This window comes from Lagopus leucura, unplaced genomic scaffold (genome assembly GCF_019238085.1).
Source record: "Lagopus leucura isolate 7727_CA_CO unplaced genomic scaffold, USGS_WTPT01 Super-Scaffold_100157, whole genome shotgun sequence".
Taxonomy (NCBI): domain Eukaryota; kingdom Metazoa; phylum Chordata; class Aves; order Galliformes; family Phasianidae; genus Lagopus; species Lagopus leucura.
Window position 1 is genome coordinate 16,312,770 of NW_024962334.1, and position 22,729 is coordinate 16,335,498.

Sequence of the window (22,729 nt, forward strand, 5' to 3'; positions counted from 1 at the left end):
CATGAATCATAGCTAAATAACCTCACTGTGTGCCATCTTTTAAGAGCTTTTCCACGACTCCACAGCCAGCATCCACTGAGCTGAAGCCTCTACTGAGCAGAACTGCATGCAAATTTTAGTTTATGTGTTTTAAGTATGTGCTTATCTGTGTTTAACTCATGCAAGCAAAGTCACATATTTAAAGAGATCCTTTAGGAGACAGAGGAGGTATCTTCAGTTTAGGTTAGTTTTGGAAGAGACAAACAGACAAATACACAATATACATAAGAAGAAGTCTATACAAGGTAAGAGAACATGAGGATTTAGGATAGAAACCTTTGGTTTTCTCTGTTGTGATCCTGACTACATGGGTATTATCAAACCTGAATTCAGGAACTCTCTCTGAGCGCAGTCTTAAATGGGAGTACAATTGTGCTTCACTGCAAAGCCATCATGATCCACATAAATTAGGCATGTATCTAAATGCAGTGTAGGACTATGAAAATTTCATTTACAAATATCAGGAGATTTTGAAGGATGTTAATAAATGAAATCTTTGTTGTTGGTTTTTTGTTTTTTTTTTTTTTTTAATGAAGTTGCTGCGCTGCTTTTGTGACACAATCCTTTAGGATAGCAGATCTCTATCAAACCTCTGGGAAAAAAATATCATTCAAGGTAGCCCCAAACTAGGTGATGTCAAAGTAAAAATAAACAAACAAAATCATTCAGTTTAAAAAGAAAACACAAAACAAACAAACAAAATAAAACACAGCAAATGAAAACACATTTCTCCTCATTTCAAGAGAGAATTTTTTCTTTTTTTTTTTCCAGTGAAATTATTAAATAAATATGCTTGTATTTTACAAGTGTGCTTGCTGCAAAAAGTGCAATCTATTTGTACAGCAGAGAAAATGAAGGACTTACTGCTTAAAGGCACAAAAAGGGTGTGTAATAGGATTCTGGCATCTTCCCAGACAGCTTGCAGACAAATTCAGAGACGAACAGAGAAGTATCCTTTTTGAAGTATATTTGGCCAAGGTCTCATTCACAAACAGATAAAACCAACACATTTCTGCATGATAAGGGTCAACAGAATAGCGTATTAGTTTGAGAAGAGAACCCATCTGCAGTTTTCTTATATAAAAATATATGAGGACACAACAGGAAAGCTGTCAGCATGACAGTTGGAGGATTCTGCCAAGGAGCCAGATGCTAGTGTCAGAAGAACATGTTCCACAGCTTGGCATCTGGGTTCTCTCATTGCCCTCCAAGAAGGAAGAAAAGGAGGAGTGATAAGATATGCCTAAATGAATAAAACTACAAGATACAAGCAATTTCAATACCACCCCCAACACTCTCAAATCTCTTCTTTTAGAAAATTCTCAGCTACACATTCTCCTACATTTTTTTAATTAAAATGGAAGGTGATAAATTTAACCCACTTAAGTTTTAGTATGTTTAAATGCATTCACATTTCTGAATACATAAATCTCATATGATTTAAACTCTTCACATGTGTAGCTATGATATTTATTTTGTTGTTTTGGGGGTTTTTTGTTTTTTTTTTTTTTTGTGTTTTGTTCTTTTCCCTTGGGTTTTAACAATTTGCTAGAGAATAGATTTCAAGCACAGTTTTTAATTCATGTCATACACGGTGAAGAGCAGATACGGTGTTCCACTGACAGTTGAGAGTAATTCTAACTTTAGTATTTCTCTGCATAGCTATCAACTCAGAAAAGCTCAGAGGGTCAGTTTAAGGCCCAGCAAGTTCATGAAGCACTGTAAAGAATCACATCATTATGCAACATGTGTAGGGAAGGAAACATTGTTCTTAAGACAGCGTTGAGAAAGTCATAGCTGCTTCACAGCTCCCTTAAATATTCTGGTCAGAGTAGCAATACTAAAAATGTGTTCACAGTCCCAGGTCCTTTAGTCACACTCTCTTGCTATGCACAATTACATAAACCTTTGTATCTATGTTCTTTTTTCAGTCTGTCACCAAGATGTCTGAAAATGCTGGCTTTGATTCAGTTTTCAGGTATTCCTAGATCTCTGCTACTCTTCTGCTGAACATCTTTGATCAGGGAGGACTGAGAAGTCCTTGATCAGACCCTATGTAAAGCTTAAAAACAAAGACCAAATCCATGATCTTTTTGATATCTCTGAAAAAAAAAAAAAAAAAAAAAAAAGGCCAGAAGGTTGTACTTTCACTGGTCTTGAAAAATAAACTAGCTACTCTCCTTTGGGTTGACAGAAGTTTCTGAGGTTTGACATTTCAGAATTGGAAGTGTAATTCACCCCAATACCTCTCTATGGATAGATGTGTAACTGCCACTGCACTGATCTTCTAGAGGGCAAGGGACTGGCTTCCATCTAGGACTATTCCTAATTTAGACTAAACAGCAAATGGTTGAGATCTCTGCACTTATTTAAAAGCACCTTAAGTCACCTCCAGTCCCATTCCATCCCAGCATGATGAGAAAGAGAGAATGAGACTGAAACAGTGTAGTATACAAACGATTTAATTCCATATCTAAGCAGCAATGTCTGGTGGGTTTGACGGTTTTTGTTTTCAGAAGCAATGGCAGAGCCCTTTTGGATGTTATTCTTCTTACCTCTCTTTCAACCCAGGATCTACAATGTGATGAGCAGAAATGTGTTTTCAAGTAACAGAGTAATTCAGAAAATAGGATTGCAAGCTCCATCCTAAGTCATTCTGTTGTTAACAGACTGCCAGAGGAGTCTGTTAAAATTCATTGAGGGGACAGAAAGAGAAAGAAAGCTATCACTGGTACTGTATAACTTACTCTTTGAATGCATGATAAAATGCACACTTATGACAAAACCTTATGGTGTTTGACCCCCAGATTAAGAAGCTGTTGTCCATACAAACATAGGCAAAGAATGGTTGAAATGTGAAAAGCCATATTTCTTCTGCCTAAGTGACTTCAGAAACACATTTGCTCAGCTCAGAAATCAAAAGATGATTTTAGTCACTCTCTGTTCTGTAAAATCCATTTGAGATCTGAAAATCAAACCGGCCTTTCTGCCTTTTCCATCAGCACTGGTAATAAAGCATCTGCCCTGAGAACCACTTCAACAATGGGATGTGGGACTTGAGGAGAAAGAGATCGCGATTCAGTCTTTCATGACTGCCACAACCTCAGCAAAGTAGATGAAACAACAGGAAAACTTACTACATCCAATCAAGTCAGTGGATATGGTGCAAAGACATACTGGAAATAGGCAAGGAGCATATCTGTTTTAGAGGTAACACTTTCTTATTTTAATTTTCTGGGCCAAATTTTGACTAGGTTTTTAGTCTTACTAATGGGACAGTAAGTTGAATTTAACTCATTTCCGGAAGTATTACATTTCCTAATCTCAATTATCACTCTGAAAAAAAAAGTGTTTAAATGGAGATCAGAGAGAGATGATCCCCAAATTAACCTGTTTTTGCTGAAAGCAGAGCTAAATCTGCAGCAAAATTTTGGGTAGTCCTTGATCCCACTGGCATGTGACAGAGAAAAGTAAATGTTAACTTGATGTTACCAAGTCCATTTTTAAAAATGAAATAATAAAATATCTGACCTTGTCAAGCCAAGGAAAAACATGCTGTATTTTAGGAAAAAATGCTGGTCTTGAAACCTCTTGGAAACCTGTCAAGAAGAAATGTAGATCCATTAACTATTACATACTACTAAACAACCTCCAGAGCAAGCTCATGACCAAATTTACTTGGCAAGAGATGCATAAGAAGTGGTTCTCCTCTTGACAAAAGTCAGGACATATGTCATCAGAATACTGAGAACTTCACAGGATCAATCTGGCATGAAGAACTCCGTCAATTATACAAGATCTGAGCCTCAAACTAAACCAAACCAAAACCTAAATTGAATGACTGGGAGGAAGTTAATAACCAGGCAGAGTCTCCAGCACAGTGTTATGCCTATAGTTCTTGTTGCTCTACCACTTTATTCCAAAAACCTTTTCCCAGGCTGCCTAGAAAGAAAATTTTACTTGAAATACAAACAGAACTCTGAGAGATTCACAGAATCACAGAATAACAGAATGGCCCGCGTTGGAAGGGACCACAAAGATCATGAATCCCCAGCCTCCCTGCCAAAGGCAGGGCCACCAACTTTCACATTTATGTGATATCACAGCAGTACTGCCAGCCATTAAACATTGCTCTGCGGAAATAAGTAGCTGGACTGCGGAGTGCAAGTACTCTCATGGAGCAGTCAAGAAGTCTGATTCTAGGTTAAAGTTCTAGAGTCCAAGACTAGAAATCTTTCTAACCAGAAACAGGCAACAAAATGTCGTGAGATGCTGAGTGATGCCCATGCAAATATACAGTACCACTAAGCTAGGAGACTTTCCATTGTGAAGACAGAGTCAGGAATTAAAGCATTCTAAAAAAAAACATACATCATGTTCTTTTCTCAACATTTGTCATGCTGGAACAAAAGACAGAAGTTCTGAAAACCTCATAAGATTTCCAAACCATCCCATATAGATAAAGAGTTCTGATACACAATGAAGTATATAGCAGCAGATCATCCTAGCTTTTCTAAAGTTTCACTCACGTTTCAAAACATTCTCAAGGTCTGTCCATGACAACCATGATTTATTTGTTTTTACCTGCAGCAGTATTGTATATTTTATTGGAAATTTATTGAAAATTCCATTCAAAAAGGAAAGTTTTATATTCCAGTGCAGAGTTTCTTTGTTCGTTTCAAACTGCCAAAAATGAGCTAGGGAAAAAAGGGAGCTGGACTTCTGTGCCTGCTTCATGCTTTTTTTCTGCCATTGTGATTCATGAGAGAAAAACTTAAATGTATGTTTAGAGTCTTTAGAGGTTTGTATTAATTAAACAAAGGATTTTTACAATCAGTGAACATTTGTTTATTTTCCCCCTCACCTCCTCCCTCTCAACCTAACCCCCAAACCAGTGTGCACAATTTTAGGAGAATATTTTATTAGCCATAATTAAACTATGTGTGTTAATTAGGATTAGATTTTAAATGCACTGATTGGGCAGTAGAAAAAAATAAAGATCTGAATGTGCCCAAATTGAGATGGTACTTGAATATTCACAGATGTTTCCATAATCCTACTTTCAAATTGATTGTAATTCCTGAACAGTGAGAAGATATGTTGTTATTTATTCAGACACTCTCTACTTTTTCAGTATGTAGAAAATATCCAATCCTGTAGTTAACTCCACAAAATAAATGGATACCAAGGAAGATTTTGACTACATGTTGATAAGTGGTTCCACAATACTCAAAGAGTATCCATATCTAAAAGAGGAACTCTCTAAGGATATGAAGAATCCCTGTTTTATAAAGAGAGGGAAGGTTGATCCAAGGCACCAGTATGTGCCACCATGTATTTACACTCTGTGCTCATAGTTGAGATCTGCTCAGTCTATCATACAAACCCAATACAACCTGGCTCTTCACCAGGAAAGTCTAAATTATTCATCACTAAACCAAGTAGAGCCTGAGGGCTACTTTGGTTTAATGGCAGCTGGCAACGGCCTCAAGAGACTAAAATTGCAGCCATTAACCTATGTGCTCTGTTGGTATGCTTTCCTTCTCTATCATAATCTCTAAACCAGTGTCAAGAAGGGCTGGCATCTCATTCTCTACAGGCACGATCTTGGCTGTCAGCAACTAAATTCTACTGAAGGAATGGAATGGAACAAGAATGCTGTGTTACACAACCAAGTTCAGCACAGTCGCTCCATTAAGAGCAATTCCATCGATCTGGTAATGTTGGAACCAAATTTACAAACTGGCTGCAAAAAGGGACTTATCAGTATTATTAATGTATGTCCTTCTGTAATGACTGAGCCTTAGAATGCTTGTTGTTCAATGCTTGTTGAAATCACGTGGGCTCTCATGTAATTGAGAGCCCAGTGCAGCCTGATTTGGGAATAGTCTTACATGACGTAACTCAGAGATTGTTCCTGGCCACATCTGTGGTACAGAACATTCCAAATACAGCAGAAAGGACATGTATAAGCAAGTTATTAATTTTCTTTCTAAAAAAACTGTAAAAGAATTAATAACTTTTAGCAGTGAGTTGGGTTGGGCTTGTGCAGACAGTTTTCATGCAAGCTTCTCTACTGTGCCAATGATCTGTAACATAACACTAAGAATTAATCTCACTTTTCAAAAAAATAAAAAAACAACAACAAAAAAAAACCAAAACTATTCCTTTTACCTACTGAAATCTTTATTCCAATTTTATTCTCTCACTTCATCACCCATTATATAGCAAAGCTGATTCTAATGTGAGTAGTGGGATGATTTCCACTAACTTCTGAATATGGAATGTTAAATAGTATGAACTGATGCTGATACAGCTACTCACTCTAAGCTACAACATACATATGTTCCTATACTATACAAGCTATGAACATTTTATGAGTTTAAGTCACAGCATTTCGAAATATTCAGGGTACATAAATGTAGAGCAGTGAAGTTTTGAGTGATGACAGGAATTGAAGAAGGGACATTAGAATTGTATTCAACAGGTAGTGTATTGCACAGAAATACTATTTTCAAGAAGAAAAGAAAGAAGGAAAGTGTTGTGTAAATCAACTGGCCCTTAAGGTAACAATCTTACTGCTGATGCAAAATCAAGGGGATGTAATGTGAGTCATAGATCCATACTGCCTTTGGCCTTGTGTTTGTGGAGCCAATCAGTCTGTCAGTTACAACCATACTGCCTTCAAGGCAAACCAGCTTTAAATCTGTACCTGAATTGCCTGTGGAGCTTTTGCCTCTCTCCTATCTCAAATCGTACTGAAGCAAAAGTAGACATTGTGAACAGGCAAAGAATTCAGTAACAAGCATATGTCTCAACCTTAGGTTAATGCAAAAGCCAAACCACAGTGCCTGTTCTGGGGCAGATATTCAGAACCCTATAAAAGAGGCATATATTTAGGAATACCAAGGAGTTGCAATTAAAAAAAAAAAAAGAAAAAGGATATATTTTTTCATGAATCTCATAGCTTTTCCTTATCATGTAGAACATATGCAGCTTTTCCTAGTCTGCCCAGGAGCAATCTTGCAGCCTAGAATAATGAAGACAAGAAACTCTTTAGTAAATGCCATCTGCCTCTGTTCACCACCATCAGCAAAAATGACACCTTTGACTCCCATACAATTGATTAAAGTTTAAGTCCATAAAAGCTGCCCTCATATCACATTTAGTGTTACTTATTTCATTAAATGTCAGATTATCTGGTATTACTTCAATAGAATTATTTAATATTATTACTTCATATAAAATGCTCCATAACTTTTCTGTACATCAAATCATGTGATTTACACCAAAATCGTTACTTGTCAATATTTTGGAGCATCAGTATAAAATCAAGATGCCATACAGTGTATTCAGCTAAAATGAAATCCCTTTTGTTGATTTCTTCTTCTCTGTTTTTCTGTGTGCATACTTGATTATTTCTGAGAATTTTAGGTTAACCATATATGCGGTCTGAACACTGCCTAAAATAGACATCTCCAAATGCTGTTCTAGTACTGCAAGCAGTAATGACAACAAAATGCCTTTCAATGCTCTTGAAATTGTAAACAGAAAGGCTCTATCCTGCCTTACACAGGCAATGTGCATTGGCTGCAGCGGGAGTTACGTGAAACTGAGGTAAGAATTTGACCTCGGTTAAGGAAATAGTGCCAGCAAACTGTTTCCACTGAAAAGTCAAAACAAGTTTATCAACTAAACAAAGTGGATTTCCTGAAAATGACAACAGGTATAGGTGTAATTTCAAGAACAACTTGAGGGTTTCATCAGGCCTCTCTTTTTTCTCCCTCTCTTTGTTGAGAAACAACTCATTTTATCAGAAACTACATGTGTATGCATGTATGTGCGAACATACAGTCACGGCCGAATTGAATTGATAACCAATCCGAGGTTTTTCTCTTTTGCTTCTTGACTGTGTAAACTTTTTTTATTTTATTACTGCAATTATGAAATTATGGAAGGAATAGCATGTTGACCATCTTTCACAGAAATATTAACAGAAAGTACATAGTACTTTTTCATGTACATGAGTATATATCAGTGTAAATGTCCCACACACATCTGTGCACATAGATTATAGCACTGTGGTGCAACCGTGTGCATGCATATACATACACAGAGCAATGTGCACACAGAAATACACTGTGGTACAGCCCTGGTGTCAGTAAAAAAGCTTGATGTGGTTATACAGCAATTTGTGGTAGACTGTACTGAATATTATTCCAAATTTCATGCCAAAAGCTAAATAAATAAACCTTTACATGATCATGTTAGTGGCTTTATCAAAAGATACAATCCAGTGCTTGGTAGGTAAAGTTACTGTAAAAACACTAGCATTTTAGAGCATATTTAATTTTTTTTTTAGAGAAGGATTTATATACTATGAAGAGTTGATATTGTTTCTAACCTCATCATTTACTGAGCCATCAGATTAAAAAATAGCCAACCTGTCCCTTAAGAGAGAAATTTAAGCTTGCTGTTGTTTTATAACTCTGTAAAATACATACCTATATTTCTGTTTAACCTAACAGACTGATATCTCAAAGGAAGGGTTTTGGTTGGTCTGTCATGTGTACAACTGCCTGGCAACCAGTTCCAGGAAGTTTATTCACATTCAACAGACCTTACTGAGAAGTTATTCTTCGTGCCGTAAATTTCTTCATTTAGAAAAAAAAAAAAGAAGAAGAATTTTTTCTAAATTTAATTTAGTTTCTAGAAACTTCAGATAAAAAGAATAAATTCACAAAAAGAAAAATTCAGAAACAGAAATAGTAGTTTAGTTTGATGAGAGGTCCAGCTTTACAGAAAACAAAGCTTAGGCAGATATTGTAGTTTTGAAGCAAAGGTGAAGTCACAGCTGATGTAACGGTCCATATTAATACCTTGTTACATATTAAACAAATGTCTCTCAGGAGCAATACTCATGATAACTAGCATAATTTTCACAGTGACAAAATGGAAAAGTCCAACTCAATCTTTATCATTGACTTTTTGGATCACCAGCAAAACCACCCTTTGGTACTCACCTCTGACCCCTCCTCCAATTCCTTGGTCCTGTCTTTGTCCTCCTAGGTCTCTCCTGGCCTCTGTTCCACTCAGGAAAGCTGAGCAATACCTGTTCCTTAGGACTGTTTGGTACATCAAGATACCTAAGACAGTTTTATTCCCAGAGGAACACATGGCAGAATCATGCTGACCATATCAACAAAAGTCAGGGAATGTTGAAACATGCCTTTGCATCTCCTTTTCTCTGAAGTCATGCTATGGACAGGCATTGTAGGACATATCAGTATCTGTCATGCATCACTACCTCTTGCCTGGAGTCTTATCCATTAGTTACTTATGATGCTGTGGGGTAATGGCTAAGTTTGCAGCCTGCACTTCTAATTCTTTGGCTTCAGTCAGCTGAAATCAGATCCAGGAACTTACTCATGGTTTCCTGGAAAAATGTAGCATTAATTTTAAATGTAAATTATTGAAATGTATAACTAGTAATTCATATTTTCTAATTAATAAATATTCTGTGCATGATGCATTAGTAACACTATTAAATATTTATCTATAGATGGAAATACTGTGACTTATAATAAACTGTAAAAGTGTCCTATTAACTTTTTTAAAAGATAAATAAAATTGAAATCATTATCAATATAATGAATATATTAGATTAAAATTTCTCTTGCCTCACAAAAACATATCTATTGACGTGTTTTACAAACAAATCTCATAAAAATGTTAGCAATATTTAAAAGCAAGATATGTTAAATAAAAATAAAATTGACTATGGAAAGTAAAGTTAAATATTTAATGATATAATTAAGTCTTATTAATGTAATGTTCTTTATTTTTTTCAGATTAAAAATTCACAAGAATTGTCATCCTCTTTCATCTTAATCAGATGGTATGTTTGTCATAATTATTTGTTATGTGTTTTCATTAATATTTGATGAATATTAACTTTACAAAATAGAACAATCTCGCTCCTGAAAAAATCAAATGGAGCTCTGCAAGGCCAAAGCCAAAGGCACTCTGTGCCCTTGCTGCATCAATGTTGTGGGCATAGCAGATCAACAACGGGAGTCTCCCCAGCTTTGAGGACTCTTGCAAGTGGACCATTGCCAGATGACCCTTCAGGTAGGTGAAAGGATGTTCAGTTTGGTTCCTTGTGACTGCTATTGCACTTCTATCCTTGAAAGAAGACCACTAAGTACGTGGGTCAGAATTTCAGCTCTTGTGAACTGATGTATCTTCATAATTACTTAGTTTGGAGGGGTTGAATTTCCATCAAGTCTTGCCCCAATCAGCTTCTCCTGTTGCTGTGTCTCCCTGCATGCTCCTTCCACTGTCAGCTCACTTTCTACCCTGTATTTATAGTTCCAGTACATATAGGAGAGGCTCAGGTCTCTTCAAAAAAGGAACCACAATCCAGTAACATACCATTCAGCAGGGGAGATGGACCTTTTGTGTTATTTTAACGTTTCTATTTACATTGTTTTGAATCATTTACAGATATGCAGACAAGCTTGTTACTTACCTCAGAAAAGACGCTGTTGTATCACCACACAACGCTTAACAGGCATTTCTTAGGCAGCATAAAGCATTTTGAGTTGAATTAAGAGAAAGCTAAAATATTAACAGAGATGAGAACAGACAGCCAGTCCTACATTCCATCAATATCTCTTACACAAAAATGTAGCATCAGATCATTCTTAAAGATTTTGTCTTCTTTTTAATTATGAAGGATAAAATAAGATTGAATGACTGAAAGGAATAAATAGATAATGAAGTATTAGGATTTGTTTTATATAGAGGCTCGTTATTCAAACGACTCTTTCCTTCAACTGCTTAATTTAATTTCTCCAGAGCAGGTTTTAACTTGCTCTGCTCATACTAATGCACAGGTATCAGATGTGTTAATATGACACCTCATGGGTCGCACCCTGAGCTTGAAGAACCACTTTAACCTCTTCATTGCCCTGTGGACATTGCCTGTGTCTCTTCCCAAAGGTCTCCTTGCTGTGGTCTGCAGAGCTGTGATGAGCTGTAAATGAATGCATCAGCAACAAGAAGGCATTCCTGTTGGTCTTTGTGTCTCCACATCGTTCTGTGGGATACTTCTTCATAGCTCTGAATGCTGTCACAAGTAAGGGAGGTAGTAACTATTACCTTTGTTAACCCAGAATTAAAGCATGACTTAATTATCGACAGTGGTTCATGTGTTGTCCACAGAAGATAAGTTGGGCATTACAATAACTTTTTAAAAATGTAGAAAATGCTCATTTCTCTTTTAAAAAATGTATCTCTCACAGACACACAAAGTATGTGAGCATTTGCAATATTTTCAAGCATGCGATGAGTGCCTAAATGACCTGCTGGAAACAAGTTATGTCTAAAAACTTCTACAAAGTCAGAGGCAGAGGCAACAGGCAGTCAGACAAGGATGACTGGGGTCACAGAGAGAACAGCTGTCAGAAAGCACAGCTAATGTAGTCAGTTTCAGACCTGGGAGCACATTGTGCTGAAGGAAAAACAGGATATAAAAGGACCAGAGGAAGGAAGCTAAAATGGAAGAAAGGTGCTCATGTAAACTTCTCATGTTTTCCACATGTGTCCAACAGTGCAACTGACTCAGGGGATAAAGGAAGGGGTCATTTACAGTAAACTTAGGAGAAAACAGTAGTACTCTCATTATCTTAATACTGGCTGTATATTTGTTGTAAAAAATATCTTCACTGGCCACATTCCAGTTATGAATTTTGGAGACCTCTATGTCCTGTTTTGAGCAAGTAGGTAAGGGTTGAGGGAGTAGAATTCGATTTCAGGTTTGAGCCACTGATGTATAGTATGAACTAGAAAACAAAACAGGGAGGTAGCAAAATCCCCTGTCTTCCCCATCATCGTGCCTCACTACTTTCTGTTGTTTAATGGGAATGTGAAGTCTTTGCTGGGATGCTCTCACACCAAGGAGGGAAAGATTCTATTATGAAAGATTAATTAACTTTCTGTTTATTATTTGTAGATGTGACATCACAGACAAATCTGAATAATTGCAATTAAGTTCAGAAAAAGTCTTTTGACGCTACAGATCTCTGAAGATAGAAGCTGGCAATTTCATGTGGACAGAGCATGCACCTGCCAGGGTGGGATCATAGATCTCTCTCTGTAGTTGTAGAGTTTCAGCAGTAATTACCTTTTCCATTTCAACTCCCTTTGAAAACCTATGAATTTTATTAACATAAAAAAGCCTTAGGTTATTAAGAAATTTTGTGGGCTGTATTTATGGAGAATTCTGAAAGAAGATAAAGATCTCTTCCAGCAGTTAACAGCTTCTCAGAGTTTGCTGAGACACATGAACAAAAGAAGCAAACCTTATAGTGGCTAAATCATTTATAATCACTTTGACCTTAAACATCATAAACAGCTAAAAACTAATCTGTGAGTGACTAAATTTTTGGGACCTGGTGGATTTTAACCTTTAGTTAAGAATGTCTTTTGTTCTAATCAGAACATTGCTCTCAGGCAAACATTCCAGATTTCCAATATATTGCCTTAAGCATTCTGTAGAATTGAGTGGGAAGGATTTTTTCTTTTTTTCCAACTCCTATCACACTCTTAAGATGAGCTTCAAAAACAGAGACACTTAGCTGAGGAATGAGCTGTGTATCATACTCTGTGTATCAATGCACTGGATTTCTTTTCTGAATACATGAGGGAAACAGATAGGGAAACAGATTTGCTCAGAGCTGTAGGATTGTCTCATATTTATGTTGTAGATCCATCCTTTTCGCTCAGCACCAAGCATAGCCCTGAACTCTAAGCCTGCCCTGACTTAGGGCAAGCCTGGTGTTACCTTTGAAGTTTCACCGTGTTTATAAAGAAGGAGGATCTCATTTTTTCCTCCTAGTGCACAAGTTTTGGAAAGAGAGTTTACAATTTCCTTCAGGTTTTGTCCTCAATATAAAAGCAAAAATATATATAGCAGATTGTAGGCTACTGCTATAAGGTGATTATCAAAACTGGCCAGCAAAGTAGACATTGGACAATTTTCCCAGTGAAAGTGAGGACCAAGAGGAAATGTCTCCTGCAGGTTTTTGTAATATTACCACTCCAGTACCTCCAACATGGCAACAAGATATAATCTAATCTACAATGAACGATCAGTGTAGTAATTAGACAAAAAGACAGACTAAAAGAGAGGAATACAAGTATCTTCCTAGCCTTTTGATGTCATCTTCAGTGGGTATTATTCTACTCTTGACACCTTTCAGAACACCCATTGACATTAAAAGGAGACATGCCTGTCCACTAGTTACTAATAGAGTCCATTACATGATTATATTTCAGACATAAATGTTATTGATTAAAGGCACACAAGAAACAATAATTGCATTTTAGCTGAGTCATTTTGCTACCATTTAATCTGTAATTTTATTATCACTTCACCAAAAGACAACAATGATGTTTGAGCTAATGAAAAGCTTAAGGTGTGTCAAGAAAATTAATAAGAAAGAGAATTCCAAGGAGAACAATGTCTTTATTGAGGTGTAAAATGCCAGAACCACAAAATTACTTAATTGCTACAGCCAGTTCTGTTTCTAGTACCAGTAGCAGTGAAGGAGTTAATAGTTGGGTGCTAATCAGACAGAGAATTTCTTTGTGACATGAAGTGCTTATAGATAAACAGCAATATGCCTTGTTTTACAGGTTTTCTGCAGCTCGGGCATGGTCCCTTTCTGCAGAGCATATACTGAGGGAGATACACAGGACAGAGTAATAGCTTCCCATGTCACAGCAAAACAAAACAGATGGTTTTTATAAACTGGAAACATGTTTCCAAAAGTAATTCTGTACAAGAAGTGTCTCTGTGAAAACAATAGTATAGATGGGAATTTTTTTCCTCTCCCTAACCAGAGGTAAAAAGGAAAGCCAAGCAACCCACATAAATCTATTGTCAAGCCTCATGGGAAACCCCATAGGTGAATTATGAGTCATAATAAGAATTATTTGTTGTACTACTGTATGCAATCAATCAGCAATTCAGACACAGAAGACTTTTACCCTCTGTCTCTATCAGATAAACTCCATAACCCTTTCAGAGGACTTTAAACTAGATGTAAATTGATGTGAAGCATGAGCAACTCCTAATGCAAGCATACTTCCTCTCCTTCAGGGGTTCTCAGCCTTCTTCCACTCAGAATATCAAAGCTCTCAAAAATAATAATAAAAACAACATAAAAATATTATCTTCCCATGCTTTCAGTTGCACAGTCTGATGGTTCTTGTACAGGTGGAAAGAGAAGATGAGAAGAAACTTGTACCTGTGAGAGGCACGATGCCCTAAATATAGAGAATGGCAACATTTTTCAATGAAGAGCTGCTAAGAAGGAGACGAAATACTGGTAAAATGTGTGTGCATTCATCTCCTTTGGCTTTCAAATGAAAAATGAAATGGAGGAAATATTCTGAAAAATAAGTAGTGGAGCAAGAATCACGATGAAGGAAAATAAGGAAGTCTAATTCTGAATTTTCCTCACTACTCATTGCTTGTTCTAGAATCTCTCATATATTGAACAGTTTGACCATTCAGATATTATAGGTGTTTTATATGTTGAGCCAGAATGCCCAAAAACTTGATGCTCTGTATTTCCACTACAAGGAAAGCACATGAGACAACAGCATCTCTGCTACTACTTTTCCTCTGTAGACCCCATCACAATTTTTGTCTTTATCTTCTACGGCACAGAGGAAGATGTGGAAAGCATTGAAAAAATAAGCGGTTCAATGGAAGACAAAAATCATTATTTTTTGTTCTCTACAGATTTGAATCTTGAAATTATCTTTAAAAATAAAAAAATAAAAATGTTTGCCCCACCCAAAAGGGGAACTAATAAGACTAGTATCCAGTCTCTGTATTCTCAGTGAATGTAATACTCCTGAAATATTTGCATTTTGGGTGAATGTGTGTGAAATTTATCTAAGGCCTTGAACCACAGTCATGATATCCTCCACATATTCCTCAGGGAAGCTCAGCTGACCACAGCAGCAACCTCACAAAGAACCTTCCCCAGTTCATCCCCAAAGGCAATTTCATAGCCCACAGATTCCACAACCATCTGATCACATTTGCATTTTTCCAGCTTGGCAAACAGGTTATTATGGTGGAGGCATCTGAGGACAAGTTGAACATGCCAACTGTGTTGTTTCTGGGTTCCCAAAATAAATGTGGGTGTCAATCAGACATGCTGCTACATCCTCATCTAACATCTTCCTGTAAATGTTGTAAATAAAATGCTGGAATGTTACTAGAGCTTTAAAGAGGGAAGGAATAGGACAGGATTTACCTGTATTAGCTGCAGAAAGAGATCTGTAGATCTGTGCTCAACACTGTCAGATGAGTTTATACTCCCTGAAAAGGCACATTTGTTTAAGCATTTTAAATAGTTTATTAACAATGCAGAGGCTAATAGTTCCCAAGTGTGGTTAGACTCAAAGCTGCAGGAGACAAGAATTTTATTTGGTAAGTCACAGCCATCCACTTAAGATATCAATAGGTGAAAATTATTTGGAAATTCTTTCACTGAGGTAGTTCCATACATACCCAGGTTCTGAGACAGGGATCAAATATCTTCTAGAGCCAAAGCAAACATTGATTTAGGGCAGAGAGTAACAGGCAGATCATCCGTGTTCCCTTGTGAAAGGCATCACAAATACTCTAATATTTCACAGGCATTAAGTCTGCAATCAGCTCGTGGCTCTAGTTTGGGGCATCTGTGGTCATGATGGGGTCTCACAAATATGATGTTCAAGCTAAACCCAACAACAATAAAATCAACTGAATGCGATTCTGTAGAAAGACCGGTGGATCAACCCACCATTGCTGGTCATTATGAGATAATATCCAGAATGCAACAATTCAAAATGTAATGATTTATTATGGCAGTGAATGGTGAATGAAGAAATACAGATTTCAACTTTAATAGGTGCAAGATTGGAGACCCATTACTTGAATCTATTGCCATTTGAATTGAGTACAAAGTTGCACAAGTTAGGCAAGTGAAATCCAGAATTCAACTGAGATTCATAAAATTCATGATTATGCTATGCATTGTCCCCAACCAAGACTAGGTGTTTGGTCAGAGTAAGGTTTTCGAAATGAAGAATTATCAACAAAGGATACCGTGATTGAAAATCCACCTATTCTCTCATAAATGAATTAGTTGCCATCAGTCAATCACAAACGCTGAGTAATATGACACATTACTACATGACTTTACTGTTTACCCAGTGGGTGGCACTCCATTAATCTGAATCATGGAAGCTGGGTGAGTTAGGGAGCCAATAAACCAGTCTAAAATTACAGTAAACTGCTTTCAGAGGGTTGACTGCAACTGTCAGTGAAATTATGCTAGTCTGTAACACATGTGAGAAGAAAAAAAGCGACTGAAAAAGGGATTTGTGAGCAAATTCACAATAATTACAGAAATTTATATCCACCTGCCTTCCCATTCCCAGATATTCTGAGCTCAGAACTTTGTTTTAATTTAAAAATGTAAGAAATAATTACGTTTCTTTCAGAATATTTGAAAATGAGCAAAAAAAAAGAAAAATTTTAATAACACCGCAAGATAAACCAGTTCAGAAGTAAATACAGAAAAGTAACAGGGAGATGATGTACTGCTCCCACAGATGAAATTTCTGTTGGTTATAGATGACTGAATCTTATTCTTAATCTGTAAATACTCCTCCCATGGCAAAGATTTTTCTTCAGCTGTTTTCTTCCCCACCTTTTCTTCAATTACTTCTGTAAATACAAGCATAGGTGAAGACCACTGGAGGCAGCAGCACATATTAAACAGAGGCTACCAGAAACATCCCTTGACAGTATGCAAGCCCTGATGAAAAAGAAGCCCAGAGCTCATGTGCGCATTATTCCCTCTGTGCAGCTTCCTTTGTAGACTGCACTTTTGTTTCTTCTGTCTCTGAACCATAGGAAAAAGCCATGACCTTTCTTTCCACTTCTACATGTCACCCCTCAGGATGGTTATACTTACTGGAAAGGATCCACTGAATATAAATACTTACTGAAGGATCCACTGCCTATCAGAAGAAATGCTCTATGCTTCCAACTTCAGACCAGGACCTACCTCATAGAATCATAGAATTGCTCAGGTTGGAAAAGACTTTAAAGATCATCAAATCCAGCCACAACCTAATCACATTATCCTAACTAACAACCCTCCACTAAATCATGTCCCTGAACACCACATCCAAACGGTTTTTAAACACATTCAGTGACGGTGACTCAACCACCTCCCTGGGGAGCCTATTCCAGTGCTTAACAAACCTTTCTGTAAATACATTTTTCCTGACATGCAATCTAAACTTACCCTGGTGCAATTTAAGGCCACTTCCCCTTGTCCTGTCATCTGTCACCAGTAAGAAGAGATCAACCTCACTCTCGCTTTAAGTACCCTTCAATTATTGGAAAGAGCAATAAGGTCTCCCCTCAGCCTCCTTTTCCCCAGACTAAACAGCCCCAGTTCCTTCAGTCACCTCTGTTTATACCTCTGTTTATTTTCACTTTCTAAACAGCTTTGTTGCTTCACTTCAAGTGACATTTTGCTTTTTTTGTCTCCTTCTGCACCATTGCAAATGTCTTATTTGGTGAGAAAATGGTCTGAAGGAAAGAGCCACTTCTTGAAGGCAGAGCTGCTTCTGAATGCAAAATCCTTACTCCAAACAGTGAGTGTAGGGCTATTTAGCTTATTATGAAACACAGAGACTGACATTACAATTATATCATCATTTGAGTAATACCTAAATTAGTATATCTCAGAGCCAAATGTACCCTTAACCCAGACACAAATAGGGATTCCACTTCCCAACTAACGCAATCACAAGTTTCTAATAAAAAAAATGGCTAGAAGAAGACAAAGCAGAAGCACAGTACCTGTGAATTTCATCTTTTAGTAGCAGCCAAAAATCATCCTAAAATGCCATTTCATTCATCAAACTTAGTTGGATTCAGGGAAGATAAATTAGTGGTGGAATGCTTTATTTTTTCAGCTCAAAATCCAATATATTCTGAAGCAATACTTATTAATAACTTTGAATTCAGATCCACCCCACCTTTTTTTTTTTTTTTTTTTTGGGGGGGGGGGGGGGGGGGGAGTATCCTTATTGGGCTGTCTTGTAGTGTTGAATAACTCTGTAAACATGTTTTTAAACATTCTCTTCCTTACTCTTGAGACTAAAGGATCTTTTCTCTGGCATTTTAAAGCATTAAAACAGCTTGAGGGCTGAAGAAAACATTTTTCATGTAATCTTTGAAAAGTTTAGTTGTCAAGGAGACCGAGACCTTAGTGACCAGGTATGGAGGCCTATTCAGCACACTAACCTGCTTGTGAAGGAAGGTGCAAAGATGTTAGTATACCTGGAGGCAAACATGCTTTGTGGTTCAAGAGCATCTTGTGTCTTGACATACCTTTTATTACACAACTAAGCAGCAACTCAGATTTCCTCCTCTTTGGATGGTATCACCTAATGTGTAAACACATAGTTAAATGACCTTATTTGGATATTTCTTCACTAAATCACTGGACTCGGGTATGCTCTGGAAATATCATTAACAGACTGCCATTTTCCAAGGAAGAATGGATCCAAGAGAGTGTTTGATATAATCGTAGAATAATTACAATCAACAAGTAACATACTGGACAGGTGCTCTCTTTACTCCAGGCAATAGGGGCACTCTCAAATGAATCTCTTTGATATTACTCCTGTTGCTATGATAGGGCAATGTCACACTATGCACAGTCTGAGACACAGGGAGACAGATGCTTGTTGTTTCATTTTGTACTAAAGTCAAATTTTGTTTGCAAATTTGCAAATCTTTCCTTAGTCGGTTTGATAACACTGGGACCTGGGGAAGAAATGGGTAGTTTTTCACAGAAAAACAGTTGTATTTCAATGAGATTAACTTTGAAGTTAAAACATTTGTAAATGTTATAAAACTAAATACCATTGCAGTTTGAGACAATATGGCTTAAAGAATATTATTGAGATTCACAAAATCATTAAACTAGTAGATGAGGGTTAATATATAGTTTTCCTTCTCCAAGACCTGCAGTACTAGCAACAGAAAGCACAGAGTGAAAATAGTAGCAAATGAGCTTGAAACAGGTGAAAAGAAATAAAGAAATATTTTCTTACAGTGTGGGTGATTAACTTCTTGAATTTGTTGCTACAGGAGGCAGATTTCAGCACTGGTATGAAATTCATGGCTAACAAGTCCATCAGCAGATACAACAGAGGACATTTTCCCTCAAATCCTTGATCACAGTTACTAGTAAAATCAACAGATTGCAGAGAGAGATCAGGCACACATACTTCTCTGCACAACATCTACTGCTGTTGCTGGAAACAGAGTCTTGGACTAGATGAGCCACTCTTCTGTCCTACAGGGCTTTTCTATTTTCTTTCAGCTTTGAACATTATAGATTGTAGGTCATATTTGTCTATAATCCATTTTAGATAAAGGACTGTATAATGGTCCTTACTTTATGCCAAAAATCAAGTTACTTCTTGGACTTTCAGATGTCCTAGTGCAACTCAGCCACAAAGATGAGATATACACTGAGTTGAGGAGCTGCATATGAACATGCCTGCTAAACATCATACTGCTGAATAGGGGTAACAGAGACCTAGAGGACTCTGATATGTTAGATGTAGTCATGTTGAATGAGCCATCTTGGCTGTTTCTACACAAGTAGCTGTGATATATTACATAATGGTTTACAAAGCTGGCCATAGAAGCTTGTCGTACACCTTGAATATTGCAGCAAGAGCTGAGTTTATATTTGGTAAAATTTAGTGAACCATTAAAGAAAACTTCACTGAGCTGCAAAAAAGAATGGTCTAAAGTTTTATTGCTTTCTTTTTCAAGTTTTTTTTCCTACACTTTTTTGTAGCACTTCCTCTTAGGCCTGAGATCAATATTTTCCAATGTGTGTTAAATGGAGTTGAAATGACCACAGCCATATTTGCTTAACAACTAGAAATTCAGCTTGTGAAGTACATAATCGTGCTAAAGCATGTCTGTTTACGTACTGATACTGATGAATGTCACCACAACATAAAGTGAAAGCTCTTCACTATTTGCTATCCACAGGACTGCAAAAGAACACAAACTAGTGTTACTGTGGGAAGATTCTACAAAAAACACTGTCAAGTCTGAGAAGATATTTATTTTTTTAAGTCATGTATATACACAGAAGAGAATAAGAAAGCTTTGTGATAAATACGTGGTTCAAAAATGGTAAATTATTAAACGTCACACTAACATGTTATTTGAAATATTATGGACTTTTTTTCCGTTCCAGCTTGTTTAGTACATTTTTACAAAGGCATGAAAATGTATTTTCCAATTTATTGGTTCACTTTTTTGGATGTAGTCTTAGAGGTACTTTATGAATTTTAAAATGTCAGACAGCAACAAGTATCTACATTCTTAATAAAATGCCTAATTAACAACAACTTGTTTGAATAAAATCATTCTTTCACATACAAAATGACCTTGTAACTAGTATGCTTGTCATATCATATCCAGCAACGTGGCCTGGAACAAAGATCAAGAAAATTTTGATACAATAGAAACCAGAAACATCATCAATATAGGTGCACGTTTCATTAAAATAAAAATTTTCAGGAGGAGGGGAGAAAAAAAAATGGCTGCAAGTAAAATATAGAGAGGACAGCTACTTCTAATGCAAGGAAAAGTTAAAAAGCTTTTTCAGAACTGGATCCCTCAGAAGCTTGTTGAGCAACCATAATTTGAATCTGCAGTTATCTGATGTTTTATGTTCCATTCTTTGAACATTTCCTAGTTATTTAATATTTTTTACACCAATGTCTACAACTCACCTTTCCAAGTGACATCTTTTAGAGTAAATTCTCAGCTACAGAACTATTTTTCAACATAATCATCACTATTAGCTATGCATTTTTGCCAGCGATAAACAAGAGCCTGCATGCCACACTTATACACCAGTGGAGCTGACCTACTACTTCACAGCTGCTATGATGATATCATTGGAAAATGTTGCCCACATGGTCCATCTTTCATCAGCCTAAACAGATGGAAGTCAGAAGGTGTCAAATCCGGACTACACAGTGGGTGTGGCATGACAATCGAACCAAGACTGGCCATCTGCTCCAGTCTTTACGTTGGTATGGGGGCTGGTGTTATGGCAAGAGAAAGGTTGTCTTATCCTTTGGCTCAGAAAGCTCGAGCCTTCAGCTTAGTCAGCATTGTGAAGTAGCGGTCAGAGTTGATGGTTGTTTGAGTACCAGGAAATCCAGAAGAATCACCCCTTTCCTATCCCAAATGACAGTACCCATCCCTTTACCTGCTGAGGGTTGCATCTTAAATTTTTTGTTCAGATAGGAATGCATATGTTACCACTCCATGAACTGCTGTTTTTACTCTGGCTCGTAGCAGTGACACCACAACTCATCACCACTAATGATGCAATCAAGGTAACGATCACTTTCAGTTTCGTATTGACTCAATAGTTCTTGACAAACTTGTTTATGTTGTTCTCTCTCTCTTTCTGAGTGAGCATTTGTGAGGACTCACACGGTACAAACTTTCCCATATTTCAACATCACCACCTTTGTTTCCAATGCACTGAAGCAGATATTCAGCTCTGTACCCAGTTCCCTGGTTATAATTCACCAATTTACATGGATGAAGTACCTGCTGTAGGGAACCTGCTTTGGCAGGGGGGTTGGACTCGATGATCTCTGGAGGTCCCTTCCAACCCCTACAATTCTGTGATTCTGTGATTCTGTGAAGTGATGATAATATTCTTCATTTCACGGTGTAACAGCTGTGCGTGGCTATTCAGACTGTGGCTTTTCTTTCATGCTCCTGTTGCCACTGCTAGAACATGCCACTCACCACCCCACTGTCCTCACATCCATTGTTGGTCTCCAGAAATGTTCAATAAGTGTTGATTAAAGTCAGCGGGTGCCATTTTTTTCCACATGGGGAGGAGTTTAGTGACATACCTTTACTTCATGCACTCCTATATCAGATGCTTTTTTGTCAGACTGCCCCTTTGCTGCCATCTGTTACACAGTGGCAAAATGTTACAGAATATTGTCAGGAAGGTTCAACCTCTACTGCTGTACCACCAATATCTGTCTCTGATGACATGGACCAACATAATAATATGGAAGACATTACTTTTGGAGCAGCCTTTGTAATGGATTTAGTCACATTCTATCTAAGAATCATATTTTGAAATTTATTTTGGTCATATTTGATTTAAATTTCCTTTTACCTTACGTAATTTCAACATCTTCCTTTCATGAATGTATTTATGATAACAGCCGAAGCAAGCCAAGTTATGTTAATAGTTTTGGGGTACTTTTTATTTGCTGATTTGCGTATTGACAATGAAAGGGAAAAGGCAGGAACAAGAAGGTTAAATAACGGTGGTGAACTGTCTTTCATGACAATGGCATTGCACCTTAGTACAGTAAGGCAGAGGTTGATCAGGCAAAGACCAAAAGCACTGCAGTCCTTCAAAGGGTTTCTAAAAGGAAATGCTGCAATTTGTACCTTCAAATTCACATTTTTTGTGTCTCTACCAATGTATTCCTTCAGTGCATTTTATTTGAAAAATGA